Below are 17,920 nucleotides of genomic sequence, written 5' to 3'. Positions count from 1 at the left end.
TTAGTCTCAGTGCTATGAACACTGTAAATAAAGTGATAAAACAGTGTTTCTTTTTAAGAAATGAAACAAAATTAACCACTAGTTGAGTCTAGTGCTGATGACAGAATGAAGGGAATATGGAGATGTTTATGAAAGCGATAGGCTAGCCACAAAATAGAAGTTTCAAATAAACGAAAGACTGAAATGTCAAATGCAATGATGACTCAGACACATTGTATGAACAAAACTACCAAATGCTCCAAAAGAAAATAAGTAGAAAAGATGTGTGAATTTGTTTCAGTAAGTGCTCCAGACAGTACAAAAATCACTCATCAAGTGAGATAAGTAGTTAGGGGTCTAGAGAGATAGTTTAAATTTTTCAATTCTACTTTAGCCATTTTATGAAAGGAATCATGTGCTAAAATGTTTTTTTTCAATGTGAGAATTGTGACTGACTTCGGACACTGCCCTCACAAACGTCAGGAATCTACTGTAACTCATTTTGACTAGAGATAAACAGTTTGTATGTCCTTCATAATCTCTCCTTCATACAACTTCTTTGCTCATATCTGCCAGGAGTGGATAAAACAGAGTCGCAGAGTGAGGAGCAGAGACTCCTACGAGCTGGGTTCCTGCAGCATATTCAAAATGAAGAGCCTGCCTGGGGCTGAGATGAAGGGAAGATACCAGTCCTCTGAGATATAAGCAGCCCAACCTAGGAGGCACACAGCACAAAGCAAAAGAGAGGGCCCTGTCTATAACCCAAAAATCTGTATGTGCAGATAAGGGAAGAAATAAGGATTACTGAGAAAAGGTACTGCCTGTAGCCTGGCCATTCCTGGTCAACCATTGTTCTCCAAAGACTGTTTTAAAAAGAATGGCTAGTTAATATTCATCAAGACCAGTTAAATAGTTTTAATCATTTGACAGTTGCTTTTTCTTTTAAGAGCTGCATTTTATAGCTTCATAGTGAATGAGTACATTTTTCAAAAATAAGGTATAGAATGCTATGGTTATGAGTTGAGAGTGGTTGTAAAATGAGGGTAGCCGTTACCTTAAAAACAGCATCTGAGAATCGGATTCAAATTCTGTCATTCAGGTAACAGGCCTGAGATCAGTGCCTGGTGTCAAAGAATGAAACTTGCCAGTTTTTGATTAAAAGGCAGTGTATCTTTTGTAAACAGCGTGTCAGGAATACTAACCCTAAAATCATTATTGTGAATCAAACAAAAAAGACAACTATGTGGAAGATTAAGACAGCAATGAGGAAAACCAGCCCCCACTGTAGAATCCAATGCCTTCTTGCTCTGATGCCTCCTGCAACACTATCAGCTGAAGATGTTTACAGAAATCATCAGTCACTAACCGCTAACTGCTGAACTTGGTGCAGAATGACATACTTAAAATCCCTAAAGGTCATTCTTCACTAACATCATCTAAAAGGAGTCTCCCCACTGCTAATCACCTGATGAATGTAGCATATAAAACTACTTTGAGCCTCCCCATCCCACTCATCCAGCTCCCGTCATCCTTTTCATAGCTGCAACCAAATATTTCATTGATTACCCTCAACAATTATAAACAATGATGGATTGCCAACCTCTTACAGTTCCTCTTCCATCCCTTACCCTTCCCTCAACTACTTCCTTCTTTTCCTCCTCTTTGTTAACACTTTCCAAAGTTTGACAATTACTCACTCCATGACTTCTGAAAAATCAATCTCTCCTTTTTTGCATGTTTTTGAGACAGGGTCTTGCTCTGTTGCCCATGCTGGAGTGCAGTGGTGGAATTATGGATCACTATAGCCTCAACCTCCTGGGCTCAAGTGGTTCTACCACTTCAGCCTGCCAAGAAGCCAACACTACAGGTGCACATCACCACACCCAACTGTTTTAAATTTTTTGTAGAGATGGGGTTCTCACTATGCTGCCCAGGCTGGTATTGAACTGCAGGCCTCAAGCGAGTCTCCCACCTTGGCCTCCCAAAGTGCTAGGATTACAGGTGTGAGCCACCACGCCCAGACTGATCTCTTAAAGTCTCAATTTCCCCATGTGTTAAAAGTAAAGAATAAAATAACCTTTTTTCAATATTCATTGAGTAATGGTGAAGACAGATGAGACAGGCTAGGTAATACCTTACCATAGTACATACCAGACAGTAAACAGTCAATCAAATGTTAACTTCTTGTTATAATTATCTAATTTACTCAAATTCATGAGAGCCACTCAGTTACCTTAAAAAAAATTAGGCAGTGGCTTATTTATTTATAGAGATAGGATCTCACTCTGTTTTCTAGCTGGAGTAGAATAGCACAAACATAGCTCACTACAGCCTTGACCTCCCAGGCTCAAACAATCCTCCTGTCTCAGCCTCTTGAGTAGCTGAGATTACAGACACACAACACCATATGCTACTCTAGGTTTTGTTGTTGTTGTTGTTGTTGTTTTTGGAGTCTCGTTCTGTCACCAGGCTGGAACGCAGTGGCATGATCTCGGCTCACTGCAACCTCTGCCTCCCAGGTTCAAGTGATTTTCCTGCCTCAGCCTCCTGAATAGCTGGGACTACAGGAGTGTGCCACCACACTCAGCTAATTTTTGGATTTTTAGTAGAGACGGGTTTTCACCATGTTGGCCAGGACGGTCTCAATCTTTTGACCTTGTGATCCGCCCACCTTGGCCTCCCAAAGTGCTAGGATTACAGGCGTGAGCCATAACATCCTGCCTTCTCTAGTTTTTTTTTTTTAATTCACTTTATTTGAAAATAAAGTGAATAATAATTTGAATAATAAAGTCTGAACCTGCTTGCTGGTGTACTGTCTAATACTACATCTATGGTAGTAAGCCACCTTTGTTCAAACCTATGTCACAAGATGTGAAGATCACTAGCTAAAAAGTAGATTTGACAGGTGGGGTGGCTTGCACCTGTGTAGCACTTTCGAAGGCTGAGACAGGAAGATCACCTGAGGCCAGGAGTTCAAGACTAGCTTGGGCAACATAGTGAGGCCCCATATCTACAAAAAAGTACAAAAATTAGTCAGGTACGGTGGTACACACCTGTGGTCTCAGCTACTCAGGAGGCAGAGTGCGCAGGATCACCTGAGCCCAGGAGTTTCAGGCTTCAGGGACCTATGATCACACCAATGTACTCCAGCCTAGGCAAAAGAGTGAAACCCTGTCTCAAAAAAAAAAAAAGTAGATATGTTCTTTTTAATAGTAGTAATTCCTCATATTTACATGGTACCAGAAAAGACTGCCAATTTCTTTATAAAGCAACTCCTCTGAAGTAATGGTGAAGGCTCAGACCCACGAGGAGTGTACTGGACCTGAAGCTCAGGCCCTCTTTCCAAAGGATACCCTGTCCTCGGAGGAGGCTAATGAAAGGTCACCACACTGATCTGATTGCATTCAAACAAGACTAAAGGCTAGGGCAACATTCTGCAAAGTCTGCTCCCCAAAACACAACTTTTAGGAGACCATTTATTCATGTACCCTAATAAAGGGGTTTATGCTAAAAAAAAATGCCTAATACTCTGGGGCCTCTGGGACACAGTACAGTCCATATCAGATGTGCAACCATCTGTGGAGTGCTGTCCCAGTCTAAGTTTCCCAGAGTCACTTAGCCTTGGGACTATTATCACACCACATCAAGTTCCACGGAATCCCTCATTTGGAAGTCACTGAGCTACAGAAAATAAATCCAAGAAACAACCTGAAAGTAAGGTAGTGTTTTAGAGAACAGATTTTGTTCATCGTCAAGTTGGATTCAACTACAAGGATGCTACCTTCTAATCTAGCTCCCAGTCTGAACCTACTTGTTGGTGTACTGTCTAATACCAGGGAAGGTCCTCAGGACCTTAAAGTCCTTTAAGTCCAGACTTGAGAAAGTGATTCTGAGAGAGCTATGGCCCCTGCCTCCTAAGACCTCCCTACGGTTCTCAGATTTAGTTTGTGATGACATCCTTTTACCTCCATGACACCAGAGAAGTACACAGTCATTAATGGATGGAGTAATCATACAAAGCCCGTAAGCCTAACAAACCTCTAAGGGAAACAAACAAGGTGGAGCACAAGAGTTTCTTCAATGCATTGTCATTTTAAAGGATATTGCCAATACCACCCTATCTGACCCTCATAACTACTTTTTTAAGACTGATAAGCATTATCATACTCATTTCACAGATAAGAAAATTGAGGTCACCCGCTAAGAAACAGTTTTTACCTTCTAAGACAGTTGCCAACACATTGTATTTTAGTCAACGTAGAAGACAACTTAATGTCATCGTGGAAAGCAAAGGCTTTGGAGCCCCAGTGGCTGGGTTTAACTCCGCTTCACAATTTACTCGCTGTATAATATTAGCCAGGGTACCTATTAGCCAGGTTCCTAACTTTTCTGGAGCTTTAGCTCCTTCATCTGTAAAATGCGTTAGGTATATCTACTCCACAGAGATGTAAAAACGTTTTTTTTTTTTTTTTTAATTATGTACACTAGACTGCTTTGCACATAGTGAATGCTTGGTATATGAGAGTTACAGTTATTCTAAAGAAAAGATAAGCGGCCAGGAGAAGTGGCTCACTTCTATAATCCCAGTACCTTGGGAGGCCGAGGCAGGTGGATCATTTGAGGTCAGGAGTTCAAGACCAGCCTGGCCAACATGGTGAAACCCTACCTCTACTGAAAATACAAAAATTAGCTGGGCGTGGTGGTGTACACCTGTAGTCCCAGCTACTTGTGAGGCTGAAGCACAAGAATCACTTGAACCCAGGAGGTGGAGGTTGCAGTAAGCCAAGATCGTACCACTGCACTATAGCCTGGGCAACAGAGTAAGACTCTGTCTCAAAAAAGAAACAAAAGAAAAAAGAAGAGAAAAGAGGCTGGGCATAGTGGCTCATGCCTTTAATTCCAGCACTTTGGGAGGCCAAGGCTTGTGTATCACCTGAGGTTTGGAGTTCAAGACCAGCCTGACCAACATGGATAAATGCTATCTCTCCTAAAAATTAGCTAGGCATGGTGGTGCATGCCTGCAATCCCAGCTACTCAGGAGACTGAGGCAGGCAGGAGAATCGCTTGAACCTGGGAGGCAGAGGCTGGGGTGAGCTAAGATTGCACCACTGCACTCCAGCCTGGGCAAAAAGAGCAAAACTCCCTCTCCCTCTCTCTCTCTCTCTCTCTCTCTCTCTCTCTCTCACTCACACACACACACACACACCAAAAACAAAAACAAACAAAAAAGAAAAGCTGCTTTCCAGGGTCCACATGCCCTCCAAGCACCATTTATCAGATGTCTGAAGTCTCACAGGGCAGAGGAATGAAAACTGTGTGAAGGCCAATACCTTTGCATCAAAAAGGCCTATTTTAATTTCTTAGGAGTCCAGTGATGAGGATAGGGAAGGTGGGCAGCAGGGCAGTCAAAAACAATAATATGACTCAGATTTCACGGACAATTACATTTCAGAGTGAATTTTGGAGACGGATGTAAGGTCAACAACAGTTAGTTTTGCCAAGTTCTTATAAACAAAAAAAAATTAACCACCAACAAAATAAAAAGGACAGAATTTCTGAAAAACTACTCAAGTCTAGGCCATTGCCAACCTTACTGTGACATTTTTGCTGAGGAGGCATAAAAACGTCCTCACATACCAGATGCGGTTCCAGGACCTGCTTTCAAGAGAGCTGGTACAGAGGCAAACAGAAAGTATTGTGAGAGATTAAAGCAAGATGCCAGTACGAAAAAGAGAGATGAAAGCTCTGGGTCATCATCCCCCAAAGGAGCTAGAATGGGAATGTTTCTCTATAGGAGCACTGGAATATGTATGTGCATGTAAGATACCAGGACATAAATGGGCCTGGGAGGACAGAATCTATACACTGATTATAATGCTTATGACACTGTATCATGATCATCTACTTACACGAGGTTTTGAAGCAGAGAGACCTTGATTTACCCATTTTGTTACCCATTGTAAATATCGTTAGTAGATATCAATAAAACTTATTAAATGAATCAATAAAAGAGAAGAGGAAAATGCAATACACGACTGGAGGGGAAAGGAAGGCGGCTTGAGGAGAAGAAAAATCAGAAAAAGATCTTCATCTGTCCATCTATCTCATATTCTCCAGTGAAAATTCTAACAACTGGGCTGCTAAGTATTTATTTACCTCTTTGGCAGAAGCATACATCACCACAAGAAACTCTCCTTATGTAAGTGTCACTGAAGAACACATCAAAAGAAGTTAAATTCAAACCTCTTTAACAGACTTATTCAATAAGGAGAAGAGTAAAATCTAAACTCACACTTGAAGCACCTCTCAACAAACACACACTGCTACGAAGAAAAATATTCCTTTCAAATCAAGCATGACAGAGACCAGCTTTGATATTCTACTCACCCTGCTTGATAAGAACTCTGAATCACACACATTTTGGAATTAAGGTCTGTTGTGGAGAGACATGAAATCTGCCCTAAGGACCTAAGTTCATAGATTTTAGGCAGAAAAAAACTCTAGATCATTATTTCAATGTGAGAACTGAAAGCTCAGCAGCATCAAGAACAAATCCTTGAGAAGCTGGGTCTTCTGTTCTCATCCATCCCTGCAGAGGAGATACCCAAGTGTGAACTAATCCATGCTGCCTTTGCTGCCTTTAAACATGAAATCAGTTATTACAGCGGCTCCATCTTACTGATATTTTCTCAAAAACACTGTCCCTTTATCTGCTGGCCATACTTTAATGTGAGCGATCCTATTTATAATGTGGCAGTGGTCTCTCTGATTTGCTACCTTGTCTGCTGTGGAGATCATATGCAAAGGGGTAGTCACCAAAGGCAACCTTTACAAACTCTCAACTTCCTGCCCTTCTGTGTTACTGTAAGAAGGATGAATTATTTGAGATTCTGTGGCCTAACCTACTTACTTCCTCTGAAGAAGAAACAGAAAATGAAAAATGCCTTTCAAGAAAAAAAAAAAGTTACACAGAAAGTAAAATCAGAAATTGACATTAACGGGCCTATGGCATATTTAACAGACTCTCATCAAATGCTTTTATTTGAAATTCATGTTCGATGTAGACTATACCTCAATTTGAGGCAGAAATATTTTTAAAGTGCTATCATATCATCAACATACTATACGAGAAGGGTAATAATAGAAATTTTACACCCATTAGAGGGATTCAAGGGCCATAAAAAGAACAAGAACCTGACACAGATATTTCTATGCATATGCTAAATATGCATGAACTGAAATTTAAAAAGAAAAACTAAAAGTACTCTCCTTGTTCTTTTTTATTTTACTTCATAATTTTTAATGCTAAAAGTAGTATCTTCTTTTTTCTTATTTTGCTTCATATTTTTATAGAACATAAAGCTAAAATTAAAAGATTTACACTTGATTTCTCTTTTGCATGTAATGAATTAGATTTGGCCTGATTTTTTTTTCTTTCACACAAGTCAAGTCTATGGGCTTATCTTGATAACCATTTGTAGCCAACCTCCTTATCAGTAGACTGAACAGCTAAGCCTCAAGTCCACCTTACACCACAAACCAATATAGTGAAGAATTACTAAGATCATTTAACAACCAGACCAGATTGACCACCCAGGAATTTCAATTCACTATTCAGGGTTCAACAGTGTAACGTATGGGGAAAAATAATCAACTGATTTTGATGCCTGAGCAATCCTACTCAAAATGCTCTAGCAATAAACTAGCTTAATTCCATAAAAATTTATATAATATAAAGTTATGGTCAAACCTTATAAAGGTCTGCTACATAGTATATGCTCAAAAAGTGTATTAAATAGAACTTCAACAAAAGAGAAACAGTCTATAACCTTGTAATCAATGCCTACAGTGGCATCCTTCTAAGTCAAACTGAAGATCTGCTTGATGCACCATAACTCACATAACAGAGAGATATAATTCCCATTGCAATACAAAACCACCCGATGAGTCAAAATAGACTCTTCACCTCATTTTGCAAACATGGGACATACTCTTTTGGTTACAGTGTATAACACCAGTAATTATAGCACTCTTGCTCAGGATCTTAGTCATATTCCCTGTTTGCATCTTTTACTTTGATTCTAGGACACATTTCTACCACACCACCCCTCCATCTTTTCCCCACCATTGTCTCGCTTATTTTAATTTTCTCTTTCCTTTACAATCCTGGCTTCAGAGTAAATTTCATAACCTACTGAGCCTGCCTTGGTAAATTCAGATCCCATTCTTTCGTTGACTGATTGCTTTATATATACATTTTTCATAACTAGTCCTACTACCTTATTGGGTCTCTTCCTAAAGAGAACAAATGAAATCTATGTCTAAATAAGCCCTGTGATTCCCAAACTTTTTCTGAGTAACGTTTTACTAACAGTTTGTGATCATTTCACAGCCATGGGCTAGACCAAGGCGTTCTTTTCAGAATAATTCAGTTATTGGTCTTTTCTCAATTCTTAGTTTTTTTTTTTTTTTTAAAAGAAGAAAGTAAACCTAGCTTTTCTTCCCATTTATTTTTCTTATACCTGTTCATTGCTGTTCATCTTAGTAAACCAACGTAAAATAACACATACATTAATCTGGAAATGTGTTGTTTTTTAAATATTCTACATGTTACTATTTCAAAAATCAAAAACCTAAAAATATATCAATAGTATGCCAGTATCATTTTCCCTGATTCCACCCCTTTCAAACTGCATGATACGAACAAGTTACTAAGTAACTCTGAGCACCACTTGGCTCTAAAAGACAAAAAATAATACCCAGTGCTCAAGGTTAAAGTATGAGAGATATATTTTTGGATGAATAAATAAATATAAAGCATCCAGCTTAGCTTGATCTTCAGAAGGCACTCAATATACAATTGCACTTAACACTGTGTATCAACACTTCAGAGTGTTTTTCAAAATGCACCCTATCTGCCAGGTCCTATCACAAGAACACAGTTAATACCACATCCAGAGGTGCCATCACAGTATCTACAGCATTCATCTACCATTCACTCACACTTAACCATGGTTTTGTTTTGTTAATTGCCATCATATGGGTATGGCTTATCTCTCCAACTAGATTAGGAACATACTGAGGCCAAGGATTGACCCATATTAATGGGCCAAGGCTCAATGTCTTTATTGCCCCAACACATACATTCATTCAACCCTGTTGTAATTTGATTTTTATGAAACAGTTCACAACAGTAATTTATACAAAATAGATGCTCAATAAACATCTATTGGCAGAACATAAAACACTGATTTACACTATATATGGGAGAAATAATAATAATACAGAAGGCATTCTACTGTTACAAAGAATATGCATGTCATTCTTATAATCACCATCCAACTAATTAATTCCAACTCTACTCAGAAAGAAACTACAGCTTATGAGAAAAGTTTCCTCATCCAAGATCATCCAACTTAACTTTACTCAAGTTCCCCTCAAAAATCCTTGTTCATTCCTCCAAACTATCTTGTCTCCCAAATGGGAATTTTCTAAAGGTCTTTCCCAATTTATTTCATAAATCAAGCTTAGTTATATATCAAGAATACCCTTTCCTGATCCTTCTTTTCATCTACCCACTGCATAGCTGCCACAGTTAATACAAATCCATTCATAATTTCCCAGTATTGACATATCCACAATCATCAATGAAATAATTTAAGTAAAGAGATAATCTGAGAATATTCCTATTAGATAATGAAGCTTTTACAAAAATATATCTCCCATGGATCTCCTGGAGCTTAAGATGTCACGTATAAATGAACACACATATGAACATATGAATAGTTCTCTCTAAATACAGTATCTTTACCTACATTATATGCCTCCCATATCCTTGTGAGGAATAAATCCCTCAAGAGTGGCCAGCAGTAAGAGTGGAAGATAGAGCAGATCTTCACCAGAAAGTCACATTGTGAACACACTGATCAGAGAGAATCACCTCAATCCACCTTGCTAGACTCTTCCTAGACACACAATGCAAGCATTCCTTGACAGTGGGTGAAGGGCTTCTTACTCATTTCTGAAGGTGAAGCATTACAAAAGGAATGTATTACGTTGTGCTATGTGTATTGGACCATATGCCATGGTCCTGCATCAGCCCAGAATTCCATGTTTCCTGGCTTGACAGCTCCAAAGCATGCTGGAGCCCTCCTCCTTTTCAACTGGTACCAGTGCAACTGTTATACTATTATTAGAAGAGCTCAGAGTTATGTCTACTCACAGGGTAAGGATCTCTAGAACCCCTCAAGGGCAAGAATCTAATCTTTTAAATGGTCAACACTGTAAGAGCTCAGAAAAAACTGGTTAAGTAACTAGCAGAAACTGGTTAAGTAACTAGTAGTTAAGTAACAAGTTAACTAGATAACTTGAGGGATCACTCAAGTTATCCATCCTTGGGACACCGAAAGTATATCCCACACATCACATAAAGTAAGTTCTCTCATAAATTCCCCATCCTAACTGTACTACTATAAACAGCACAGGTTGAAATACGGAGTTCTTAAAAATAAACTACCAGGGCTAGGCGCAGTGCCTCATGCCTGTAATCCCAGCACTTTGGGAGGCCGAGGCAGGTGGATCACGAGGTCAGGAGTTCGACGAGACCAGCCTGACGAACATGGTGAAACCCCGTCTCTACTAAAAAAAAAAAAATACAAAAATTAGCAGCGCACGGTGGCGCGGTCTGTAATCCCAGCTACTTGGGAGGCTGAAACACGAGAATTGCTTGAACACAGGAGGCAGAGGTTGCAGTGAGTCGAGATCATGCCACCATACTCCAGCCTAGGTGACAGAGTAAGATTCCATCTCAAAATAAAAATAAAAAATAAACTACCAATCCAGTCAAAATTCTTTAAGGACCAACTCTCCATTACTCCGGGACATATATTTCTTTTTTCCTCCCCTATTGGGTTTTTGGATTCTTAGAATATTGGTTGGATAATCTGCAAAAGAATAGAGATGAAATAAAAATAACACTTGTCAGAGTTTATTTTGTCAAGGTCAGTAGCAGCAAATCAAAAATAATGACAGATAGTACTTGCAATTTTTTAATCTAGATTTTATATAGTTGGTTACAATTAGATTACAGCCAAAGAGGTCTAGAAAACAAGGAGGAAGAGCCCTATTTGGACCTTTCCTAAATTCAGTCATTCATAGGATTCCTTTTTCTGGCCCCTATAGTTAGTTTAAAGCATTACTACTCCAGTTACCTATTTTCTCATCCTCATCTCCCAGCAGACTCATGCAACTAAAATATTAATTACAGTACATTAATTCCCCTCACACCAACCCTTCTACTTTCATCACCCTACCATTTTCACAGTTAGGCCTCATTTTAAAGTCTTTCTTTCATTTACTCCTTCTACGTATTAAACAACTAGTTTGGGATAAATAAATTTCAGGCTTTGTATTCAGCACCATGTTAGAGCACGGTCTCTTCCCTCAAAGAGCCAACAGTATAAAAGGTAAACTACTTTTTTCTCAAGAGAAGAAATACTCATAGAAATAATCCAAGAAGTCCACATAACACACACATCAGGAACCAATCTCAAAATTTTAGCCAAGAGTTAAATCACTGTATTCTGACCTAGACAATCTAGCTCCAGCCTTTCACAAAGCCTAAGGTAACAAGATATAACCACTCTACATCTTAATAACATTTTATGGTTCTCAAAATCTGATTTTATTTGATTATTTTAACAAAGGATGCAAGGCAAGTACTGTTGTTCTCACTCTGCAGATGAGGAAATGACAGCTGAAGGAGGCAAAGTGACATAAACAAGGTGATGTATGCAGTTATTAAATGCAGTCCTCTGATTCCTATTTTCTAGCATTCACAGACACAGTGACTCCCCAAAGAAAAATAAGCAGTGTTTTCGGCCGGGCACAGTAGCTCAAGCCTGTAATCCCAGCACTTTGGGAGGCCGAAGCGGTGGATCACGAGGTCAAGAAATCGAGACTATCTTGGTCAACATGATGAATACTCCGTCTCTACTAAAAGTACAAAAAAATTAGCTGGGCACGGTGGCGCGTGCCTGTAATCCCAGCTACTCAGGAGGCTGAGGCAGGAGAATTGCCTGAACCCAGGAGGCGGAGGTTGCGGTGAGCCGAGATCGCACCATTGCACTCCAGCCTGGGTGACGAGCGAAACTCCGTCTCAAAAAAAAAAAAAAAGAAAAAGAAAAAATAAGCAGTGTTTTCAACTCAGCACATTTAAACATGAAACTCACCATCGTAGGAAACAGATTTTACTCTGCTTGAACCCTACCTGTCTGCATAACTTTCATACAGTTTTTCTTGGCCCATTGTCTCTGCTACATCAGCTACATGGACCACATCTTCTCATTTTGCTAATTACACAATTGAAAACGATCCATAAGCAGCAAATGACAATAAACTAACGTTAATCACTTTTATGTCAGTGTTATTACTCATTCTGACTTTTAGATTACACGTGGCCCAATGAAGGTTGCTAGTTCTGTTCTAAAAAGTAGGCTAATTTTGGTCTTCTTTTGTTTTTGCCAAACAACAATTAGCAACCCCATTATTACTCAAGACAGAGAAGGCAGGAAAACAGACATAAAAGGAGAGGGGAAGATTAGAGGAAGAATAAAAAAACAAAAAAAAGGAATAAACAGTAAGAACACTGGAGTAGCACAAATGTACTGAAATGTTCTATCCCAGAGATGGCTACCCCCCTACCTGGGAATGACCTTTGCCCTGAAAGTAGGTCCTAGAGTATTGGAGAGAAGCCAACACCCTCCAAAATTACCAAAGAGACCTTGGTGGACAACAGCTGTACTCCCTGTGGACATATGCTCAAAAGTTGGCAAGTCTAAGCTAACACACTGAAACTCACTAATAATCCTGCAACATGGCACAAGTCAGTCCATTTTGGATTTAAGCCATAGAAGGTATGCAACTTAAATACCCCAAAGCACTCAATGTAAATTTCATCCACAGAATTTTACCACTGAACCCCCCCAAGACATTTAGACTTCCAGAATCTTCCATATTGCTGTATAACGCTGCAACACTTAACATTAATTTACAATCGTCATGTTCCAGTTTTTTTACTTTTTCAACTCCAAAGAATAAAACAATTTACTTTCAGTAGAAAACAGGTGCTAAAATGCGAATTAAGAATCTAGTAAGTAAGCCAATACGGAGATTATCCAGGACAATCTCATAACATCTTAATGTTTCATTCAAACTACAATCACACTTAGTGTCAATACATTCATGCATTCAAAGGAGCCCCACAAAATGATGTTTTTATGCCAACCCAGTCTTATACTCATTCCTCATCTCCAAACACAGCTTCTAACATTTGCAAGTATGGCAAGTAACTTGTTTTAACAAGTGGGTCTTACCTTCCGGCACTGATGAAACACAGAACTATCTGGCCGGTCTTTACAATCGGTGTCCACTCTCAAGATTTCTCCTAAGGGTTCTAGCATTGATTTAAAGAGAGGGAAGGTAAAATTAAAACACCGTCATCAAAAAAAGCCTTCAAATCTACAACCCCCAATTAAGAAGCTGACATCCTGAATCTCTTAGGCATAATTTTACACCATGCCACTCCATACATTAAAAAAAAAAAAATAGTTGGTTCTAGATGAGTTGAAATGGATTTTAATCATTTGTATCATTCCCATGTCCTACATTCACCCAATAAAGTCTTTCCTATTGCATATGACAGCCAGGTGAAAGTCACAAGGATCATTTGAGTCAACTTTAATTTCGCTCACTGCTTTTACCTTTAAAATTAAAGATATTTTACAGAATATACACTGGCAAAAGAAGAGGTATTATATAAACAGTTTTTGCCCATATATTTAAGGGTTTTAAATCACAAATTACACAAAGTATTCAGAAATAATTTCGTACCCAGTGAAACAAAATTACAGTCTTAGAACCAAAGGGGACTACTTATTCGGACTATACATAACTCTACAGCTAAGAAACTACATAAAATTGACTTATTTTATATATATCAGAGAGTAAAATGAACAGCTTATATAAAAGGCAAATCTCAACTAAAGGTCTTTTCCATTTCTCCAAAGTTTTAAACACATTTCACTTTGCAGCTTTATTAACATCCAAAATGAAGTCATCAGCTGAGACTTGTAATTAAAAGGTGATCAGAGGTACAGACACTGATAAATGCAAAAGCAAACAATTGTTTCCAATTCAGGGAGCGATCAATCTCAAATCCCAGAATAAAAAGCAGTGTTTTTCCCATATAACTCATGTCGGATGGAAGTTACAGCGTCTGAGTCCTCAGAATTCATTGCTCCGATTTACTAAACTTTCAATTTCTGATCAGCATCCTTTCACACAACATCTGGCTGCTCGCTCAGGTCCTCTAATTACTTCCACGTCTGAACGGACTACGTAGCTACAAGTAAAGGCCAAACTTTGCTCTCGGCCTTACGAACTTAAAGACGCGTTTAACCACTAGAGGTCTCCCCTTGGCCAGTTTTGCACGTTCGCTATTTTGCTGCACTTGAAACTTTCCGGAGAAATGCTCTCTACTCGAGTCAGTGTTTTTCTAAAAACTTGCGCAAAAATCCACGCGACCGAGATAGCCAGCACAGAGACTCTCGGACTCCCCAAACCAATAAAGACATCACAAACAACGCTCTAGGAAAACCAAAAGGAGAACTGGGCGCACTCGCTCCCCCCCACCCCAAATTCTTATTTCTCATCTCAGTTTCCCCTAACCTAACAATTAAAAAATCTATTTTTGTTTCTGCGCACTCTGAAAGATCTCAAATGCATTTTTCTGGCAGTGGCCCCGCAGTGGAGAAGAAGAGGGCCAAGGGATGTGGGGCGGGGTGGGGGGGCGGCGAGGGGGAGGGCCGTGCTCACAGAGCCCAAGGAAGTTGCATAAGGAAAGGGACTCCGTTTTTCGGGTCCCCTCAAAAAAATCGGATGGGAGGGGGAGGAAAAGGAAGCGGGGTGGTGGCAGCCGGGGGACTGAGAAGGGAAACCGAAGCAACGTTTACCTCCGTCTCCCCGTGGAAGGGTGGGGTAGATTCGCGGTCCCCGCGCCCCGGAGAGCGCCTGGTTACCCCCACCTCTCTCCGAGCGCAGACGGACAGACCGACGCCCCCAGCCCTCCGTGGGGACCCGGGAGGAACCCGTCCGCTTTTAAACTTTCTCTCACGGTCGCGCTGCGGGCCGTGCTTTGACCAGGACTGGGGGAGGGGGGAAAATCGCAGGGCCTTTTTTTACTTGAAAGGTAATTAAAGTTTTACCACCAGTCCAAAAGTTGCGCCCTCCCCCCGCCCGTGCCACCGTGCCCTCCTCCCTTTCCAGGGCTCTCAAGTTTTCCTCCCCGCCCGCCGCCCCCCACACTCCACCGGCTCGCCGGGCGCGCGGCGGATGCCTCGGCTCTGGCGCTTCCCGATCCCCACCCCCGCCGGCCTCTACTTCCCCCCGCCCCGCCGCCGCGACGCGAGGACGGCCCGCGGGGCCCAGGACGCGAGTGTGCAAAGCCCATTATTCCGGAACGGCACACGCACGCGGCGCGAGGCGGGCGGCGGCCCCGGCCCCGGCCCCGACCCCGCTTTTCCTCCCCAGGATAAGGCAGGCGTAAACAAGTTGCAGGAAAAGCAGCCCCGCGCCGCCCCCACTCCCCCCCCACCCCGGCCCGCCGCCCCGGCGCGGCCGCCGCCGCCGCGACCGCCGCCTCCCGACACACACGCCCGTGCCCGCGCCCGCACCCGGGCCGGCGCGGCGCGGCACGGCGCGGGGCGAACGCCGCGACGGCGCGGGCTCCCGGCCCGGCCCGCGGCCCGCGCCCTCTCCCGCGCGGACGGCCGCCGCGGGCCCGCGCCGCCTCGCTTCCCGAAGCACTTTCCTGCCTCGGGCAGAAATAAACCGGAGGGTTTATTTTTGTGCAACTTTCCCAAAATGGCGGAAATTGGAGCTGATCTATATGAAATTCTCACACACTCGGTCGGGAAGGGGGAGGCGGCGAGGAAGCCACGCAAACTCTCGGCCGCCGAGCCCAGCCGCGGGTCCGTGTGTGTGCGTGCGTGTGAGTGTGCGTGTGCGCGGTGGGAGTCGGGCAGGCCTTTCCGCCGCGCACACACAGCACACGCCGGGGAGACGCGCCTGCACATTCAACCAGTCCATTCTCCGCAGCCCGAGAGGGGAGAAAGTGGCCCGGCCTCTTTTCCCACTGCCTCGGTCTCCCGTACTTGTACTTCTCGCGCTCGCCCGCCCGCTCGCTAGCTCTCCGGTGCGCGCCCGGCACAAAGGCCACACGGGCGGAGGGGGCCGCAGGGGCGGCGCGCGGGGCTCGCGCCTCCCGCCGCACCGATCCGCGGCCCCTGCCGCCCCCGCGCCCCCCGCCGGCGTCCCCCGCTTCAGCGGCCGCGCTCGCCGCCCGGGCTGCGGCTCCGCGGCGCCCACTCGGACACGCACCCCGGCGGAGCCCGGCGCCGCCGCCGCGCTCCCCCACCCCGCGCCCGGTGTCACGAAAGCGACCAAAGTGACAAGCTCGGGGGGCGCGGGGGAGGGGGCCACACGCATCCCGCCGCCTGCGCGCCAGCCTGAGCCCGACGCGGCCGCCTCGCCCCGGCTCCCTTCCGCACGGCCCCCCACACCCTTCCCCGTGTGCGCGCAAAGAAAAAAATACAAGTCTCTCCTCCCCCCATTTTTTCCTTTCTCTTTTCTCTCTCTTTTGTTCCTCTTTCACACTCGCACTCACTACTTCAGAGTGAGATGCCCAGAGACTCCCCCTCCAGCCGTTTCCGAGTCACTTGCCCACTTTTTTCCCCGGGATTAAGTTTTCTCCTGTTTCCCAGAGGCGCAGAGAAGTGGGGGAGAAACCCCTTCTGTCCCTCCCCTCCCCTGATCTGTTTCACAAGACGAGGGTGCGCTTCCTTCCCTCTATAGGGCTCTTAACTTTCATCCTCGCCCAGAAAAATAAATGAATGGCTTTTGCACGGACAAATCTTCAGATTAATTAGAGATTAGATCCGATCAAACGCTTCTTACCCCCAAATTTTCTCTTTTTTTTTTCTCCGTCTCACGAGTAGTCCTGACAAATGGTCCAGGGCTGCGGGCGCAGTGCGCATGTGCGCGTAGAGTCAGGGCTGGGGAGAGGGGAAACTGCGCTGGTGCCGGTGCCGCCGCCGCCGCCGCCGCTGCCGGGGAGGCTCGCTCTGGCTTCCCTGTTAATGCTGCTGCGCCTTCGCCGCTGGAAAGCAGCAATAAAGCCGGGTGGCAAATGCAGCTGCCCGCAGATCCTGTTTCAGGTGCATCTTTTCAATAGCCCCGTCACCGCCTCAGAGCTGGTTCAAGAACAGTCCAAACAAATAGAAAACACTGCTAAGGTTCCAGATTTCTTTGTCTATTTTTCACTTTACTTTTTTTAAAAGGCAATTCTCCGAGCAGCGAATCCACCATGTGCTGTGAAATGTATGCATTCAGCCATTAAGGAGTGGGCCTTGGTCTTGCACAAACACTACCCAAAGGCTAAATACATGCTACAGGTCATGAAAAGTAACGAAGTTGTAAGCTTTGGGAGAGTACCATCTTCCCCTCTTCGATGGCTGGAAGAATGCGTACTAAAGAAGGTGGGCAAATAAAACTTGCTCCTTCTTTCTGCTTCGTAAGTGCGGATCTTTGACAGCTCAAACATGTTAGACCTCTTCTCTGTTGAGTGATGGGCTGAGATTCCTACAGAAACTTAGAAAACACCGTGAAAGTCCCTTGGCAATAAGCAGGACTACCCTCTTAACGTATTCACTCAAGATGGCTGAGCCGCCCTAAATGGCAAAACCTGTCTTTGTTAAAGCGTCAAAACTAGATCAAGAGAAGATTCTATTTCAGTATTGACAGCTTTCCACGCATTTACAGCAGGCCACCTTTTGGACAGCTTCAGGGTCTTTTCTACTGAACAGGAGTACTTAAAAAATAATTC

At 43.1% G+C, this 17,920-nt stretch overlaps 1 protein-coding gene across 6 annotated transcripts in view; it reads right to left on the bottom strand.

Moving 5' to 3' along the window:
- L3MBTL3 (L3MBTL histone methyl-lysine binding protein 3) overlaps positions 1-17,076 on the bottom strand; it is a 122,819-nt gene extending 105,743 nt beyond the window's left edge. For 2 of the 6 annotated variants that reach the window (XM_008995036.5, XM_008995038.5), the window contains exons 1-2: positions 16,993-17,076; positions 13,353-13,432 (exon numbers count right to left, since the gene is read on the bottom strand). The gene's annotated coding sequence lies outside the window, so the exon portion shown is untranslated. Of the gene's footprint in view, positions 1-13,352; positions 13,433-14,990; positions 15,185-16,416; positions 16,597-16,702; positions 16,860-16,992 lie in introns of those variants that run through there. The other 4 variants (XM_035296669.3, XM_035296671.3, XM_078370791.1 and 1 more) reach the window with 3 other exon arrangements.
- Positions 17,077-17,920: the final 844 nt, after the last annotated feature.

This window comes from Callithrix jacchus, chromosome 4 (assembly GCF_049354715.1).
Source record: "Callithrix jacchus isolate 240 chromosome 4, calJac240_pri, whole genome shotgun sequence".
Lineage (NCBI taxonomy): Eukaryota > Metazoa > Chordata > Mammalia > Primates > Cebidae > Callithrix > Callithrix jacchus.
The sequence above is the reverse complement of the archived record's forward strand: the minus strand, read 5'-3'. Positions and strand labels throughout refer to the sequence as shown.